Source organism: Nyctereutes procyonoides, unplaced genomic scaffold (assembly GCF_905146905.1).
Source record: "Nyctereutes procyonoides isolate TBG_1078 unplaced genomic scaffold, NYPRO_anot_genome, whole genome shotgun sequence".
In the NCBI taxonomy this organism is placed as follows: Eukaryota; Metazoa; Chordata; class Mammalia; order Carnivora; family Canidae; genus Nyctereutes; species Nyctereutes procyonoides.
In genome coordinates this window covers 25,093,126-25,105,740 of record NW_026575052.1, presented here as the reverse complement: position 1 = coordinate 25,105,740, position 12,615 = coordinate 25,093,126, and the positions used below count along the sequence as shown (strand labels likewise).

The 12,615-nt window shown below is 56.2% G+C and overlaps 1 pseudogene; it reads left to right on the top strand.

Moving 5' to 3' along the window:
- Positions 1-5,304: 5,304 nt before the first annotated feature.
- On the top strand, positions 5,305-7,933 carry LOC129514077 (L-xylulose reductase-like; annotated as a pseudogene).
- The last annotated feature ends 4,682 nt before the right edge of the window (positions 7,934-12,615 follow it).

Here is a 12,615-nt window from a genome sequence, read left to right as displayed (position 1 = left end):
GACTTTTCTCTTGAGAACCGGAAAAGCCTCAGAAGCTTGGGTCTCAGTGGGCTTCAGACATGCATGGGCTTGCCTGGCAGCGGTGTGCTACGTGCCTGCCAGCACTCAATCTGAAAGGAGGCCTGAGGGAGGGACTTAGCCCCACAGGAGGGAGCCAGACCCATGGGCCTGACCTGAGCAGAAGCCCTGGCTATCTGAGGGAGGGTGAGGCTGAGGTCAGTGGGGGAGGGGGATTGTTCCTGGCTCTGCCCCCTTGGACACATGTCCATGTCCCGTGGGCAGCCAGAGAGTCAAGCTGCAGAGTGGACAGCTGGGAAGATGGAAAAAGTTGTCTCACTAAAGCCGGGCTTGCAGACTCGTGGCCTGTGGGCTGAATCCAGCCTGGACAGCATTTTGAAACTTGGGAGACTTCATGTAGAAATCTGACTTTCTGGTTTTCTTTCAAAAATGCCCAAAGGTCTGGCAATCCTGGGTGCCAATTTTCACATGGCAACCGGTAGCTGGCGATAAATCACAGCTGCCCCGTTTAGATGAGGCGTGGGCTTTGGTTTGCCACAGTCTCCACTGTTCCCTGTTGCCTCGCATGGGGCTTGGCTCAGTTGTGCTCATAGATATTGCTGGCCCCATTCAGGGTTTAACCATTTCCCAGAAGGCTTTGTAAGACACTGCAGCCTAAACAACATAGCTTTGGGGCTCCTCTGCAGAGGGCAGCTTTAGCTGAGCAACTTTTTTCTTTTTTTTTTTTAAGATTTTATTTATTTGAGAGAGAGAGAGAATGTGCACACAAGTCAGGAGGAGAGGCAGAGGGAGAAGCGGGCTCCTGACTGAGCAGGGAGCTGACGCAGGGCTCGATCCCAGGACTCCAGGATCAGGACCTGAACCGAAGGCAGACGCTTAACCAACTGAGCCACCCAGGCGCCCTGACTGTGACTCTCTACAACATGCATGGCTTTGGCATTCCGGGGCGTCGGTGTCCAGTGTAGGTGCTTGGTGCGCATTTAGAAATGGCATCAGCTGGGGATCCCTGGGTGGCGCAGCGGTTTGGCGCCTGCCTTTGGCCCAGGGTGCGATCCTGGAGACCCGGGATCGAGTCCCACGTCGGGCTCCCGGTGCATGGAGCCTGCTTCTACCTCTGCCTCTCTCTCTCTCTCTCTCTCTCTGTGTGTGTGTGTGTGTGTGTGACTATCATAAATAAATAAATAAACTTTAAAAAAAAAAAAAAAGAAATGGCATCAGCTGCAGAAGTGAGGGAGGAGTGGCAGTGCCCGGCAGTGACTAGGGCCCAAGGTGCCTGGAGAGCACAGGCAGTCTAGTGGCAATGGACTTGTGGGTGACCACATGAGATCCCTGTGTATCCCTTTCACCGCCTGCCATTAAGAGCCTGCCGTGGTAATCCCAGTAACCCCATGTGGATGTGGGGGAACCATTAAATGAAAGCAACCAGACAAACTCTTGCATAATAACCACCAAGATCGGGATCCCTGGGTGGTGCAGCGGTTTGGCGCCTGCCTTTGGCCCAGGGCGTGATCCTGGAGACCCGGGATTGAATCCCACATCGGGGTCCTGGTGCATGGAGCCTGCTTCTCCCTCTGCCTGTGTCTCTGCCTCTCTCTCTCTCTGTGTGACTATCATAAATAAATTTAAAAAAAATTTTAAAATAACCACCAAGATCAGGTATTATGTTTGAGACTGCAGCATCTTTTAGCCGGTCTTAATGCCGGTTGTGTAAAGGGGCTCTGTAGTGGGGAGAACTGTGCCCCCCCCAAAGGATATGTTCAAATCCTACCCTCTAGTACCTGTAATAAATGTGTGCTCCCTCGGGTATATAGTTGGCTCATGAACAACATGACCCTTAAACTGTGTGGATCCACCATTGATATGCAGATTTTTTCCCAATAATACAGTGTAGGGCTGTAAATGTATCTTCTCTTCTTTATGATTTTCTTTTTTATTTATTTATTTTTGTTTTTTTTATTTTCTTTTTTAAAAAAAGATTTTATTTATTTATCAGAGACACAGAGAGGCAGAGACATAGGCAGAGGGAGAAGCAGGCTCCCTGCAGGGAGCCCTGATGAGGGACTCGATCTCCAGACCCCAGGATCACGCCCTGAGCCCAAGGCAGACACTCAACTGCTGAGCCACCCAGGTGTCCCTCCTTTATGATCTTCTTAATGACATTTCCTTCCGTCGGGCTTACTTATTGTAAGAACATAGCACATAACACACAGAACATCAGAATAGCTTTCATTTGTTGTCTATGACATCAGTAACGTATCTATATCTGTAGCATCTATGATGACGGTAGCGGTTGAGTTCTGGGGGGGGGGGGGCGAGTCACAAGTTGTACTCAGGGTTTTGACTACACGTGCGGCCGTTGTCCCTGCCTGATCCCAGAGCTGTTCATGGGTCAGCTGTAGTCTTTGCAGATGTAATCAGGTTAAAAGTTTAGAATGTCTTGGTCGCATGATAAGGAATGCCAAGAATTGTCAGGAGCCACCAGAAACTGGAAGAGGCGAGGAAGGATTCTTTCTGGAGCCTGCAGAAGGAGCACAGCCCTTGCCAACACCTTGATTTTGGATTTCTAGCCTCCAGGACTGTGGGAGAATACATTTTGGATGTCTTAAGCCTCCCAGTTTGTGCTGCCTTCTTACAGGAGCCCTAGAAAATTGATACAGGCTACGCTTAGGAGTCACCAGGATGCGGCATGAATTTCTGTAAGCCCTTTATTCATTTAGGAAAACTTTCCTGAGCCCAATTCCAGGTGCTGGGATACCAAGCACCAAGATAAAGGTGGTATTGAGGAAGAAGGAAAACAACAATGTGAGATTCCAAGCCTAGGATGGTCCTGGGGGAGGGGGTGGCCATCTGTGGAATGTGCCTTCCAAACACCCTCACCTCTCTTAGTTTTGGAAGCTGGCCCTTTATTTTTTCTTTGGGGAATTTCTACTCCTTGGCTCTAGGGTCTGTGAGGTTCAGTGGACGAGACCTACCTTCTGGCTCCTGGGCCCAGTACCACTGGCTGGGTGATGGTTCAGAGATCGGTTTCTGAGTCCCTCGGAGCTGATGAAAATGAAATCTGAGGCTTTCACTGGAGATGTTGGAGATACAGCCTACACTATGTACTATTAAGGAGGTTGGCGTGACGTAAGGGTGGAGGTGCCCTTAAGGACAGAGGCTTCTTGAGATGAAGCTATATCAAAGAAAACAGAAATGGTGACCCTGAGCGCCTGCTGTCAGCAACTGAACTCCTAGATCCAGCTGTGCCTGCAGCCGGAGTATCCTGAGCTTTCTTTTTTTGTTTGAGCCAGTACGTCTTCTCCATCAAACTTTGTGTTTTGTTTTGCTTTGCTTAAGCCTGTCTGGGTTGAGTGTCCGTCCCTCACCACCGGAGAGTTGCTACTGACGCGGTGGAAGACTTAGCTGAGGACCCAGGACCCGTGAGCCCCTCTGCTTGAGATCATGGGCTGTTCTCATTTTGTACTGAGTTCTGGTCCCGGGAACATCAGAGAAGCACTCTGGGGGACACACGGGTGTGTCAGCATACACAGCATACACAGAGGGGCAGAGGCAGGACCTTTCCTGGGGCCAGGAAATCCAGGTCCCTTTGGGTTTTCTGTCAGGACCCCCACCCCAGACCCAGGCCTATGGATTCCAGGTTCGGAGGCTCAGAAGGCTTTGCGCTCTTCTCTGCTTAAAACCTTTGCCAACTAACCTACTTCCTTGCCACGGCCTGCAGAACCCCACGTGACCTGCTGTGGCCTGTCCCTGTAGTCAAGAACCCAGGAGGGAGCAGATGGCACCCCCGGGGAAGATAATTCTAGGAAAGCTTATTGACAGAGGGATTAAAACCAAAGCACGTGTGTGGGGTGCTGGGGGAGCCAGCCTGTGGTGCAGGAACCAGACCAGATGCTCCAGCACTGAGACCACTGCAGGCCCAGAGGGGTGACAGGAGATGGCTTGCAGGAGCCAAAAGGAGACAGACTGGCACAGAGCAGGTGCTTTGAACAACACAGCCAGCCCGAGAGCCCCTCTGGTGGTGGTGGGAGCAGGGATCCAGGAACTAGTTCCCTCATGGTGTTCTCCTTCCTCCAATACCTTGCTGGGCTCCCCCAGCCCAATGTCAGGGGGCGCAGAGCTGGGCTGTGAAATCCGGGATGGGGGCGGAGCATGGTGGGGGGGGGGGGGGGGGGGCTGCAAGCTTCTGTTCTGTTAGGTCTCAGCTCAAATGCAGCCTCCTCTGTGAAGCCTTCCTGGACTGACCAGAAGGATTCCCCCGCTTGCCGTTGTGACTTAATTTTTTAAAATTTTTAAGATCTTATTTTTATTTATTCATGAGAGACACAGAGGGAGAAGCAGGCCCCTGTGGGGAGTCTGATGCGGGACTCGATCCCAGGACCCCAGGTCACACCCTGAGCTGAAGGCAGACACTCAACCACTGAGCCACCCAGGTACCCCCGTTTTTGGGACTTTAATTTCTTATTTGTTTCTTGATTCCTGCACTAGAAGGTCAGCTGCTGTTCCGAGACCTAGAATAGGGTTTTTCACAAAGTAGGTACTCAATAAATATTTGTCAAATAAATGGTTGAATTAATTTATGAATTACTCCTAGATGCGGGGAGGTGGGAAGAAAGGCTTAGTAAGCAGGGGAGGGGTGGTGGGGTGGCCCCCGGAGTGGAAGGAAAGGCCAGAATGAACACCTGAGGGCTCCGAATTGGGTTATCTCAAAGTCATTTTAGATGATTCAAAGCTCTGGGGCTTCCCTTGTCTTACAAAGGCCAGGACACTGCCCTAGGTTCTCCTGCCACCTGGAGTGAGGGGAGGTGAGGACAGACCACCTGAGACTCCGGGGAATCTGTGGGCAGAGTTGTTAAATGGTGACCAACAGCAGGAGACATTTAGGGCAGACTTCAGGTAGGACTTTGCAGCAGTGAAAAACACGGAGCCAGGCCTTAAGGCGCCGGTGAGGGAGGCTGAGGCAGTTGCCTCCGCAAGAGGCAGAGACCGAGGAGAGGCTAAGCCATGTTTGGGTGAACACAAGGGCCTTCAGATGGACTTAAAGATCCCGACCGGGCAGGGGAGGACAAGTGGGCCGTTGGCTTCCTTCCCTGCTGCCCCTCGCTGCCCGCGGGCCCTTCCTTCTCTCCCCCCACGTTGAGGCCCACGTTGAAGTCTCTGAGGCCCTGAGTCACTGCCTCCTCCGGGGCGCCCTGCCCACCTCCCCCTCTCTCCCCCTGTGCTTTTAGCCACAGCCTCTGTTTTTGTCCAGATGTGTGGTCTCTGGCTGGGACGGTTGGGGCAGGACACATGCTCTTTCTGCTGCTCTGCATCATTTCCAGCCTTCTGCTCACAGCACAGCGAGCTCTGCTTGGGGCGCCCCAACCCCCGTCCCCCCGCCCCGTGGCCCAGGGACCGCAGGGCCGGCTCTATCCGAGGGGGTAAGGGCTGCCTCAGGGCGGAGGGGGCCCTGCTGGAGAGCCCAGATCTAGCTTTACCTGAAACCCATATCGCCTTGGGTTTCTCCCTTTGAGGAGTCCTGTTCCACGTAATCCGATTTGCGTAGCTCTGTTATTTGTACCTAAAATCGTGGGGGAGGGGGGACGCTTGTGACGTCTGTGAATGGCCCCCACCGGGCTGCTCCCCCCCCCCCCCCCCCGCCAAGCGGCCCAGCGGGGGGGCGTCCTCCGCGGGCTGCTTTGCTCGGTGCCCCTCCCCCCCGCTCCCCCCTCCCCCCTTCCCCCCCCCCCCCCCGCAGCGCGCGGCCCGCGGACGCAGTGCGCTCCCAGTGCGCTCCCGGGGCCGGGCGGGACGTGTCTGGCGGCTGCGCTCCGGCGTCGCGGGGGCTGCGGGGGCTGCGGGGGCTGCGGAGGCTGCGGGGACCGCGAACCGCCCTGGGCCCGAGCACCCCCCGCTCCCCGTCCGCCCTCTGGGGCGTCGCCCCCGCCGGCTGCCTCCGCTGGGCGCGGCTCAAGCTCACACCCCAACACGGAGCCCTTGCACCCCACCGCCAACCCTGGGGAGAGGTGGGGAAACTGAGGCACAGCGAAGGATTTGCTCCGGCCACGTTACAAGGGAAAGAAAAATAAGCGACCCCGAGGGGCTCACTTTGAACCGGGAACCGTGGCGGGTCAGGCCTCCCGATGGACCTGGCACCACGAGGACTGACAGGGAAAGTGAGCCCAGAGAAGTTAAGAAACTCGACGGAGGACGCACAGCCTGTAGGCGGCCCTGGAACCTGGGCCCATTGACCCCCCACCCCCCCGCGGCTGCGTCCTCGGCCAGCAGGCTCTGCACCCCCTACGGCACCCCTGCAGCCCAGCATCTCCTGCGTCTCCAGCACCCTCAGCACCCTGGTTCCCCCGTTGCTCAGGGCTGTTCTCCAACGCCCTCCCTCTGCCAGGCACGACTCTACCCCACTTTGCAGCCTGCGCAGAACTCACCTCCAGGAAGCCCTCCTTGGTTTCAGAGCCCTTGCTCTGCCAGGGCGCTGCGGTGCTGCCTACGGCTTCCTGACCCCTGATGAACCCCATGGAGCCTCCTCCGCCTTGGGTGTCCAGTAATCACGAGAACCATCTCAGGGCTGTGGCGGGCGGCGGAGGATTTGTTGGAGTGTAGTAGATACTTAACACAGTGCCTGGCGTGCATGCAGTAGGCACTTAATAGGTAAGCGATGACGGGCTTTATCACAGAGGTCACCCAGCAGGCCTGTGTGTGTGTCTTCCCAAGTGATCAAGTCTTTATTGAGCACCTACTGAGTGCAGGGCCTTTACCCTGGGAGCAAGGGCTAAGACCACCGCAGACGGGACGCTGTCGCACAGGGGGCCGGCCCCCCGCGGCCTGAGCTAAGCTGGGCCTCCCCGGGCTCCGCGCTGTCCGCGCGGCTAAACCCTCCTTAGCAGGGAGGGAGCGCGCGCACCACCGACTCCCCTCCCGCCCCCGCGGACGGGCGGCTCCTTCCGAGGACGGGTGGCGCCACCTGCTGGCCACGTGTGGCGAAGCAGCCTCGGGGCTCTGCGCGGCCCGGCTCGGACCAGTTCTCTGGGCGCGTGGCTCCATCTAGTGTCCATCATGCGCAATCACAGTTTATCCGTTGGGTCCTGAAACTCCGGGAAGCTGTTCTTGGAACCTTCCAGGATTCCACGTTAGAGCTACTCAATCAGAATTGGTGATGGGGGCGGTCGGGCCGCCGCGGCGCGCAGAGACGGACCCCGGCCGTGGAGCTGGGGCTCGCGGGCCGCCGGGCGCTCGTCACGGGGGCGGGCAAAGGCATCGGGCGCAGCACGGTCCAGGCGCTGCAGCCGCGGGGGTGCAGGTGGTGGCGGTGAGCCGGAGCCAGGCCCACCTGGACAGCCTGGTCCGCGAGTGTCCCGGGGTGGAGCCCGTGTGTGTGGACCTGGCTGACCGGGAGGCCACCGAGCGGGCACTGGGCAGCGTGCGCCCCGTGGACCTGCTGGTGAACAACGCTGCGTGGCGCTGCTGCAGCCCTTCCTGGGGGTCACCAAGGAAGCATCCTTCGACGTGAACCTGCGGGCCGTCATCCAAGTGTCCCAGATTGTGGCCCGCGGCTTAATAGCCAGGGGAGCCCCAGGGTCCATGTGAACATCTCCAGCCAGGCCTCGCAGCGAGCAATAGCCAACCACAGCGTCTGCTGCCCCACCAAGGGTGCCATGGACTGCGGACCAAGGTGATGGCTCTGGAGCTTGGGCCACACGAGATCCGCGTGAACACGGTGAACCCCACAGTGGTGATGACCCCCATGGGCCAGGCCAATTGGAGCAACCCTCAGAAGGCCAAGACCATGCTGGATCGAATCCCACTTGGCAAGTTTGCAGAGGTGGAGAACGTGGTGGACACCATCCTCTTCCTGCTGAGTGACCGGAGCAGCATGACCACGGGTTCCGCTATGCCGGTGGATGGGGGCTTCCTGGTCACCTGAGTCTCTACATGACACCCCTGCTCCATGCAGAACCACCCCCCCCCCCGCCACCCAGTTTCTCCAATAAACATGAGTCTTCTGCTCAAAAAAAAAAAAAAAAAAAAAAAAGAATTGGTGATGGGGGTGGGGCAGGGCGGGGGAGGGAAATGCTTCCTTAGAACCTACCTTTTAGATGACATTTCCAGGTTATTATAACTGTGGGAAACGTGAAGTTGGAGAAGCATGACTTTACTTTTTTAAAAAAGATTTTATTTATAAAAGACACACAGAGAGAGGCAGAGACACAGGCAGAGGGAGAAGCAGGCTCCCCATGGGGAGTCCAATGTGGGATTTGATTCTGGGACTCCAGGATCACGCCCTGGGCCAAAGGCAGATGGGCCCAACCACTGAGGCACCCAGGCGTCTGGAGAAGCATGACTTTAAAGGGACTTCTGCAAATGTATTTGTCGCCGCTCCCACCTGTTCAGTCATAAAATCGTCACTCACTTTAGATCTGGAGTTCTCTTTTCCAAGATGAGGAGACTGAGGCACAATTAGTGAGCGCTGACCCAGGCAACCTGCTATGGAGCCCATGCTCCTAGCCAGCTGACACTCAATGCCCCAGAGCAGGCAAAGTTTGGCTTCTGCACCCTAAGTGCCATCACGGTCTCGTTTCCAGGCATCCTTGGCCAGACCACTTGCTCCTTGTCTGGGATTCTTTGTTCCTATTTGCTTATTTAGCTGCTAAAGGCTTATTAAGCCCTGTGCCGGGCCCTGGATCTACAGCAATGACTAATTGCAGTCACTGCTTTCATGGTGCTTCCACCCTAGTGGAAGGAGGCAGAGAACACAGAGCGGACACATTCATAGAAGAAGTCATCCTGGATGGTGGGAAGACCTGTGAAGGATGGTATCTAGATGATCGGATAGGGAAAACTTGAGAAGAGGTGGTGGGAGTGGGAGGCTTTGAGAGGAATTGATTTCTGAAGAAAGACAAAGAAGCAGACATGTGCAGAACTAAGGGAAGAGTGTTTCCAGTAGAGAGAATGGCAGATGCAAAGGCCCTGTGGCAGGTGCAAGCTTATTGTATTTGAGGAACAAAAGGGACAAAAAGAAGAGCGTCATGGCTGCCATAGAGTGAGTGAAGGGCACAGTGGACGTTTGTGGGTTTGATCACCAAGCATGTGTCTCCTCTTCCTCTGGAGGAGTTCTGTCCTTTCCATTGAGGATAGTGTTACTGGGAAGGTAAACTGGGTTACTTGCCTTCTGTCTTCAGCAGCCAGGTGGGTCCTTGAAGCCTTCTTGGGCCAGGGCTTTCCTCTGGCTACCCTATGGGTGGGCTTGTGATCTGGGCTCAGCCAACGGGATGCCCATGACATCTTGAGTGACATAAACACAAAGAGTGCTGGCCACCCAAGTGTGCTGCTGCAGGGCCCATGGACTGGTATCCCTCCTCCCTTCTGTTGTCACCCCAATAACCCCCATTGCTCTTAAGTGAGTCAGGGTGTATTTCTGTTGCTTGCACCCAAATAACCCTAAGGGTTCAGTGTGGTAATACTGGAAGGTGAAGTTGGGGGGGGGGTCAGTGGGGCCAGATCATGCTGTTTGGCTGAGCCAAGGAGTTGGGTTGTGCTCTGAGGACAATGAGATGCAGCTGGCTTGGCCCTTCTGAGACCCTAGGACCGGGTGTCGGTGGCTTCTTACCCGCCGGGATGGCCTTATCCCACCAGCCCCCAACCAGAAGGCCGTCCTTCCTCACCCAAGCCCAGGCCTGTCCCCACTCTACAGCTAGCAAGCCGTTGCCTTCAGCAGGTGCCCAGGGGCCTGCTGTGGGGTGTCTGCCTGGCTCCTGGAAGTGCCTCTAAGGCTTTATCCCCACCACACACCCCAGCAAAAGAAGAGCAAAGTGAGAAGGAAGGAGAAACAGGCAATCAGAACATCTTATACATTGTGGGACACCAGGGGGGCTGGGGAGAGGGTTAGGGGGCCCGAGGGTCAGCCGGTGTCCCCAAGTGCCTCCTGCGCTCGAATTCTGAAGCATCGGGAACCAATCGCAGTACCAAAGAACCAGCTGGTGACCCCAATCCTTCTGCCCCAGCAACAAGCCCTGGCTATTGTTTTTCTAGGAATCCAGAAAATCCCTTTCCTGTAAGCAGCACCCCCACCTCCGCCTCCCCAGGGCTGGCTGCAGATGCCACTTGCCTCCTCTGTGCTGCCTGGGGCTCCAGCTCCCTCCTGCCCCTCAGCTTGACTTCAATCCACTGTCCTCCCCGCCACAGCCCAGAGACACACAGACCCCATCCGGGCTCCTGGAGCCAGGGTGATGCCCTGAGTCGGTCTCCAAATCTGGAACGTTCTCCATGTCCTGTTCCTGCTCGTCAAACTCGCCTGGTCCTTGCCTCCCTTACTGGTGGAGGCTCACTGGAACAAGTGGCTCTGTGGCAGGATCCAAGAGGGACTTAGGGCAGAATCTCAGATGAGCAGGCCTCGGGGAGGGATGGGGGGTGGCCACAGTGCACCTTACGAGCCACGCCCCATCCCCTTGAGGAATATTCGCCAGGCATCACCCCCAGCGGGGCAATGTGGGAGTGAGGGAGGCCGCCTCCTTCTACACCTTTAGGAACCAGCTTGATTTGAATTCCCAGAGGACCCTGGCACCTGCCACTTCTTCAGAGGCACCACCTCTCCTCCTTGACCCCTGTCACATAGCCTGTGGGCACCCACATGGGTGGCAGGTGAGCACCCCTCCTTGCTCACGTGGTATGGTGGGGAGTGACAGACAGGTGCCAAGGGACCCCCAGGACAGGACAGAAGCCAAGGAAGGGGGCTCCAAGGGCTTCAAGGGTTTCAGAAAGAACAATCTCAGTCAAGGGTGTGGATCCAGGAGGACTTCGCAGAGGAGGCATCACTAGAATGGAGCCTTGAAGGCCGAGGAAGGGGAAGGACATTCCAAACTGGCAGATGGGTCGATAACACCTAGGCTGATTCAAGTTCTGACATATGTCACGCTTAGCCTTGAACCAAGGGCCCCGGCTGGGGTGTTGATGCGGCGCACATCCAGCTAAGACAAGCCCTGACGCTGCACCTGCCCGCAGGGAGCCGTTTCTAACTCACATAGCAGCAAGGCCTGGTGACAGAGGGAGATAAAGCTGCAGGGTCCAGCTTGAGAGCCCACCTGGAGCCCCGAGGCTCGCTGCCCTCTGAGGCAGGGATGCAGGCCCAGGGTAGGACGTACCAGGGGCTGGAGGACCGGGTGCCACCTGCCCGAGCGCTCTGCTCCATCCCCAGAGGCTTCCAGCCACGCTGTATGCCCAGGGGAGAGGTTGCAGTTTCGAGCCTTGGGGTTCAGAGCTGTTGGGGGACTGGGGAGAGACAGCTGGGTTGGGGCCTGCTGAACACACAGGCGGGCCCCTGGTCGTGGGTGAGTAGGGGGACTGAGCACTGAGGCCACAGAGGCCCCTGCAGTCGGCCCCACCTGCTGCCCTCCTGCCCTCCTGCAGGAAGGTCAAGGTCGGAGCAGGTGGCAGGTGTGACATGCTTAGGTGTCCTCTCCTCTCCCTGACCCAGCAGCTTAGAACTGAGCCCTCCTTGATGCCTGGTGAGCCAGAAACGTTTACTGAGCCTCAGGTCCCTCTATTTGCAGGTGTGGGGGGTAGGGGCGGTGGTTGACGAGAGGAGGGATGACAGCATAGAGTTGCTTTTTATTTTTATTTTATTATGTATGTATGTGTGTGTTTATTTATTTATTTATTTTAAAGATTTTATCTATTCATGAGAGACACACAGAGAGGCAGAGGCACAGGCAGAGGGTGAAGAAGATTCCCCACAGGGAGCCTGATGTGGGACTCGATCGATCCTAGGACCCCGGGATCACACCCTGAGCTGAAGCCAGATGTTCAGCCACTGAGCCACCCAGGTGCCCCTATTTTTATTTTTTAAAAGGTTTTGTTTATTAGAGAGAGAGAAAGAGAGTGAGCACGAGCAGGGGGAGGAGCAGACGGAGAAACAGACTCTCTGCTGAGCAGGGCGCCCAATGTGGGGCTCGATCCTGTGACTCCGGGACTGAGCCACTCAGATGCCCCTGAAGTTGTTTTTTAAAATAGGAGTTAATTATTGTATCAGTTAGCTATCACCACCTAACCAGTGACTCCAGAACTCAGTGGCGTGGAACAAGAGACATTCCTTATTTTCCGTTAGTCTGCAGGCTGGCCGGCTGGCGGGTGGGGTCTGGGCTCCTTCTTGTTTCTGCAAAGCTGCAGGCCAGCCGGGTGGGCTGCGCTGGTCTAGGTGGGCCAGGCTGGGACTCGTCCTCAGGGCGGAGACAGACTCCCAGGGGTAGACGGTGGAAGCGTGCGAGGCCCCTGAAGGCCAGGCTCTGTCACAGTCCAGGAGATGTCGGTGAGCAGATTCGGTGGTGGGGGTGAGGACTCCAACACGTCACGGGAGGGGCTACCAAGTCACGTGTAAAGGACATGACGACAGCAAAGGGTAGGACGATGTCTGCAATCAATCTACAAATTTCTAGCTTCTTATAACAAGCTGGGGGGTCCGGAATCTCTGTCCACCGTGGGCTGGAGCCAAGTAGTGGCTACCCCTTTTGACAGGGCGTGCTTCCTCTGGCTTCTACAACCTCTCCAGGCCTGTGTTACCTGTCTGTAGGCAAAAGAGTTGCCTACGTCTTTCTCCAAGACCACTGATTCATG